A 6,302-nucleotide genomic window follows, 5' to 3' on the forward strand; every position below is an offset into this window, starting at 1 on the left:
TAAGAGTCTAATTTTGAAACAAAGTAATCAGGCTTAAGATGAGTTATATTAAGACCATTAAAGCTCTGACTGCATATTTGCCTCTATATATATATATACATATAGCATCCAATGTCAGCCCAGTGTAGAGTTTACAAGACAGCTTCTGATAACACATACTATATCTGAGCTGCATTTGGAAGCATAAAATACAAGTACACAAGAAGCAAGAAAACCCCCCACTGGGATTCATTTTGGGTTTTGTTTCTTATTCTTCTTTGTAGCACATCATTATTATAAATGCTAATGCTCATCATTGTTCTTTTCCACACTGTAGTGCCTGGGCTCAGCAGAGCTAACAGAATCCTAATGCTTCTGATGTTACAAACTGCAATTGCCATGCAGCACCATAGCACTTGGAATATAAAAGATGTGGAGTGAGAACTTTGTGACAAGTAGATGGAGGAGAGAAGAGGAAGCTAGCTGGCTTGAACATGAGTGGCTTTTCAAGTCAGAGATGGTGTAATGGGACAAGGAATACAAAATAAAATGATGCCAATGGGCTTTTGTTTCAGTATTATTTAGGATTTCTGTCACTGAAAGAGACATTTTCCTGTCTGTGGCTGCTGATGCTCCAGCACTGCTGATGCCCAAGTCATTCATAATGTATTTTACAACACAGTGTATTAACTCAGCTTTAAAGTGTTAATATGTCATGAAACTTAATTCAGATATCACAGATTATGCAAAAGAGGCAGAGATAGGGAAACACTCTCTCGTTTCTCAGAGATGTCAGCCAGACTTTGCTTTGCATCCCTCAGTCCAGGAGGACATGACAGTCGTTTGCTGCAAATCTCTTTCACAAGGTGAGGGTGAGTGGCTCTTCATCCCAGTATTTTGAGCAGAGAGATCCCCTACTGAGAGACAAACAATGCATTCAAAAAACCCGGAAGCTTTCAAACACAATGCAACAGTCCAAGTTTTGCAGGGCCACAGCTGCACATTTTATATTGCAGATGTGAAAAATGTAGATTGCATAAACACAGAAGAATTTGTCATTTATCTACAGTAAACCAAAGTCCTAGCTTTAGTGCTGTATGGGTAAGGAACTCAGCTGTACTCTCTGAATGTCCCTGAAGAGGTGGCAGCAATGGAGACAAACTGTTTTCTTGACTGGCAGCTGGGAATAAAGACAGCAAACCTTTGGCCCCATTAGTTCAGTTGGGAATGGAGTTGCATGGAGGCTCATTTAGTGCCTCTGTCAGCTGGGGATGGAGCCCATGACAATCCATAGTACTTAAAATGGAAGCAGAGACTTCCTATTTCCACACACACTGGTTTTGTGAGCCTCTCACTAACTGCTCTCTCCCTGAAAACTTCCAGACTTAATAGAAGCTGCTACAAAAGGAGACCAGAAACAACTTCTACCAAAATTGTGTTGGAAACAGCAGAAGGAAATTATCCACAGGAAGCTTTTGCTTGGGGAATGAAGTTTTCCAACTCCTCTTTGCAGGCACTTCAACTGAGAGAAAAGAAGTGTGGTCCACTCTAAGTCTAAAAGTGAAGTCTAGCTTCTGACACTACCACATCCTGGGCTCTGATGCTTGTAAAAAGAGGTTTAAAGATAAAAGTCTATTTGTCTCTGGGTGTTATTTCATCTGTAGAAAAGAGGAAACAGAGTACAATGGTTAGTAACCGTTTTCTTTTTGGGTGTGTAACTAAAGGTTAAACCAGATAAGGCTTTTCAAGAATGTGATTAGAAAAAAGTATTATGCAAGGTACTTAATTATTTTATTCAGAAATTACCATGATTTGATGCAAGTATTCAAAATATCAACCAAAGAGAGGAGAGAATAGAATAGAATAGAATAGAATAGAATAGAATAGAATAGAATAGAATAGAATAGAATAGAAATTAACCAGGTTGGAAAAGACCTTTGAGATCATCGAGGCCAACCTATCCTCCAACACCATCTAATCAACTAAACCATGGCACCAAGCACCCCATCCAGTCTCTTCCTAACCACCTCCACTGATGCTGACTCCACCATCTCCCTGGGCAGCACATTCCAATGGCCAGTCACTCTTTCTGTGAAGAACTTCTTCCTAACATCCAGCCTAAACCACCCCTGGCACATCTTGAGACTGTGTCCTCTTGTTCTGGTGCTGGTTGCCTCAGAGAAGAGACCAACCCCCAGCTCCCTCAGCCTCTCCTCATAGGGCTTGTGCTCCAAACCCCTCCCCAGCTTTGTTGCCCTTCTCTGGACTTGTTCCAGCAAGTCAACCTCCTTCCTAAACTGAGGGGCCCAGAACTGAACACAGGACTCAAGCTGTGGCCTAACCAGTGCAGTGTACAGGGGCAGAATGACCTCCCTGCTCCTTCTGGCCACACTGTTCCTGATATCGGCCAGGATGCCATTGGCCTTCTTGGCCACCTGGGCACACTGCAGGCTCATGTTCAGCCTACTATCAACCAGTACCCCTAGGTCCCTTTCTGCTTGGCCACTCTGCATGGTTAGGTAAGCGCCTTCATGAGGAAAAACCTACATAATTACAATTAAACCCCAAGCCTGTCTCAGAAGCCAGCCACACACACACACACACCCCCCCCCAACCCAAACCCAGAAACACACTGAGTCTCAAAGCTTTGAGGAATCTACTTTCAGTTAATGAACTGTGGGGGCTTAAGCCCTCATGATGAACTAAGCTGTGTTTTCCTTTTTATTGTTTGCACTAAGCTGAGAAAGAAAAGGGATGCTTTATTTTTTCAGACTTAACAAACACACTCAGAACAACAGAGTCAGTTTAGATGAGCTAGGCAATCCACTGTATTTGGAGACAGAGAAAAAGAAACTGGGACAATGGAGGATGGGTTGGACACGATGATCTTGAAGGTCTCTTCCAACCTGGTTTATTCTACTCTATCCTAAGTCCAGGGTTCTCTGGAAGGAAAAAAACAAACAGCCCTGGTCACTAGCTAAGGCAGGACATGTCCTTCTTCAGTGACCAGTTTGGGAAGGGTGGGAAGAAACAAAACGCAGAAAATAGGCTGTCTGCGGGTGACAGGGAATCCTCCACACAGCAGAGAAATCTTCCTGACAGTTAAGAATACTGCAGAGTAACATGGAGCTTTATTCTCTATTCTTTCATGATACACTAAAACTGTTCCTTCTGCAAGATCAGCATCCAAGGCTACCAATCCCCCAAGAAAGCATTTCCTTGAAAGTACATCCAGGAAAGCACCATTCATGGTGGCTGACAGACAATTCTGGAGGCTGTTAAGCCATCCTGTTGCAAATGCTCATCACCAATGCAAAGTTAAACATTTTCTGAAATGCTAAAACAGTAAAACACATCATCAGATCACACATCATCAGATCACACATCATCAGATCATACTTCACCATTAGCTTCTCCCTCAGCTACTTCAGGGGCTACCCAGCTTTAGCCTGCACTCACCAGCTTACTTCTGTCCCATTCCTTGGTGGCAGAAGCTCCAGGTTCTCTTCATTTCCCCTTGGTCAAGTTGGAGTGTCTCTTAGGCAATCCATGCAAGGGCTTACTTCCTACTTTCTCTTCTAATGGCAATCCTGCTCTTGAGCTTCTGACAAATATGGCCATGAAGGCTTAGTTTTCCTATACCCTGCTTTCTGCAATTAAACATAGCATATATTAGAAGACTTAGGATATATAATTAAGGTTTAAGTTGTAATAAAAGGGAGGCTCTTTTGTTGAAATTCTCTGCCCTGCTGTGGCAGCTTTAAATTTGTATTTCTGTCATTCTCTAATTAGTATCTCTTCTGTCTTTAGGCTGGCTTTTCCTGTTTATAAGGCTGAGGTAAAACATCATCAATCATTTAACCTAGAAAAAAAGTGGTCATACCAGCAGTTTATGCGAGTTGGAACGATCAGTTTGCTCTCAGTATTACACAGACAATAAAGATGAGAATGATTCTGGCAGAAAATGAGTAGATAGGGCTTACTTGAATGATTTAAGCTCTTCTACCTACACAGAGAGCACAACTTCTGGGGACTTCCTAATAGTAAATAAAACCATCTTTGTGAGGCTAATTAGTTCAGGTGTGGCAGCTGGCTGATGAGTCTAGAAGGTGGTTCACCTGGAATTGGTTCAGGTATTCACCCACTACCGAACAACATGAGCATGTTTTCCCCATCTGTCATGCTCTTAACCATATTTCAGCATGCAGGAAAAAATAAAAGCATAAGAGCCAAGTCAGCAGGCTCATCAGGACCAATAGCAACCCATTAAAAATATAGCAAAGGAAGAAGAACGTGGTCATGAGGTATACATTGGAGTCATTTCCCATCGATTTCTCCTTCTTCCTTGACATCAGCTTTTCAGGTCGTACAGTTGCTGATCTGGTTTACCCTTTCAAGTGTTTGTATTACAGCTGCCTCTCAACATGTTGCTGCAAGCTTGCACAACAGACACAAAACTAGAGAGAACCTAAGCCTGTTTTCCCCAGCATCAGAAAGAGCAAAAGGAAGCTAAGTCCACAAACAACTGAACCATCAACTTTACACCAGGGCGCTACAAAACACTTCTTTGCTCTTTGTTTCAGTCCAGTGACACTATCATAGCCTGTACATTCTTCAGAGAAGTAAAAAGAGTGACTGTCAAACACACACAAACTCTTGTTCCATCTCAGAAACTACATGCTAAACTGGGGCTTCAGTTCAAAATAACCCAAAGGTAAAATATGTACCTTCAGCTTTAGGAGAAGGCAGTCAAGTATGAATTAAACACTGCTCCACGAAACCAGTCACAGCAGAGCTCTGACAGGCATTCAAAATAGATTACACAACAAATCAAAAAATCACCATCAACTTCTGTGCTGTGACATGACTGGGCTCTTTGAGGCTGGGCCATGCAATAGTGAATCTATTACACAACTTTGATCCTGCGCCCCAGTGTCTGCCAGCCAACCCACTCTGAGGATATTCTCAATGTCCCAAGTCTTGAGGAGCTTTAGTCTCTATTAATTCATTTAAAACAAAACCCAAACAAACCCACCAGCAACAAAACAAACACAAACAAACCAACCAACCCCCCAAATGAACTAAAAAGATATTGATGTGCCTCAGGGCAATATTCAGCCTGCTCCCACCGACAGTTTTTCTTATGGCTTTGAAATCCATTACCTTCTTCAAGAACAGAAGCTTTATAGCAGCCTTCCAAATGAAGCTGCTGCCTTCAACACAGGAACTGCAAGTTACTTCAGTGGCAGATCAAGGTCTTCATGCAGTACAGAGCAGCAATGACCCAATGAATATAACAAATATGCCAGCAAGCATGTATGTAAAAGAGTATATGTAAAGACAGAAAGCTCTGATAACATCTAGTCAAAACTCATCCTGGGAACTCTTTTTGGAGAGACAGTTCCTGGGAGAGAAGAGGGGAACTTTAAAATTGGACTGGCTGCATATCTTGCAGTTGCTAAAGTCCAAAGACATTTATACCAAATGCACTAATTTACCCATAGGGGCTGAACTTGACTTTGCACAATGGTTGGATACAGGAGGAATGGAAAATTCCTGCTATGAATTCCTTTTCCTGGGTCAACTGCACCTAAAAGGATTTAAGGGAAACTGGATGCCTGCTCTAAAGAAAGCCATTAGTGCAAAAATAGCCTTTGGAAGAGCTTTGGCCCCATTTGCAGATGCTAGACCAGACCACTGGACACAGTCTCCTCTGCAACCCTTCTGCTACAAAAGAATTTCCCCTTTATCAAGGTACAGAATCTAAACACCACACAATCAACAGAACAGCAAAACTGTGACCAAAATTTCCCCAAACTTTTTCATTTTTTTCAGAGGCAATGATTTAGATCAGGTCAAACATAAGCATGGCTTCCATTCCCTCCATATGATCACACTTACCTGTCAGACTTTCTTTCTGCCCGAGCTGCAGTACCAGTTGTGGAGATAATACTTTCAAGGCTGTATCTGTGCAGTAAGGATGAGTGGATCGCTGTGACAGCCTTCTCCTTCTGCCCATCATCCTTTCCAAAACAAAGAAAATGGCTGTAAGGCCAGCTCTGAAAGTTGGTTGCACAAAGAATTACACAGCCTAATTATGACTCTTTCATCTTAATAGTTAACATTTCAAAAGTATTTTATGAGTTGGTCTTGTACCAGGTAGAGACTATTGTAAGCTTTGGGGTTTGTTGCTGTTTGTTGTTGCTGCTCTTTCAATTTTTTTTTTCCTTTTAAATGCTCTTAGACTCTTTCATTATTAAATCACTGTTCAGGTTGCACAGCTTGTAACAGCTTAATATCCCCTCCCCTTTCAAATCCAATTC

General features: G+C 42.0%; 1 long non-coding RNA gene across 1 annotated transcript; it reads right to left on the reverse strand.

The window, feature by feature from the left end:
• Positions 1-1,108: 1,108 nt before the first annotated feature.
• On the reverse strand, positions 1,109-5,919 carry LOC137444291 (uncharacterized). The gene is made up of 3 exons (XR_010988113.1): positions 5,881-5,919; positions 3,439-3,629; positions 1,109-1,637 (listed from the first exon to the last, which is right to left on the reverse strand). It is a non-coding gene; the product is annotated as an uncharacterized lncRNA (long non-coding RNA).
• Between the last annotated feature and the right edge of the window lie 383 nt (positions 5,920-6,302).

The sequence above is a fragment of the Melanerpes formicivorus genome, unplaced genomic scaffold, assembly GCF_026170545.1.
Source record: "Melanerpes formicivorus ecotype bairdi unplaced genomic scaffold, bMelFor1.0.p_v2 SCAF_11, whole genome shotgun sequence".
NCBI classification, from domain to species: domain Eukaryota; kingdom Metazoa; phylum Chordata; class Aves; order Piciformes; family Picidae; genus Melanerpes; species Melanerpes formicivorus.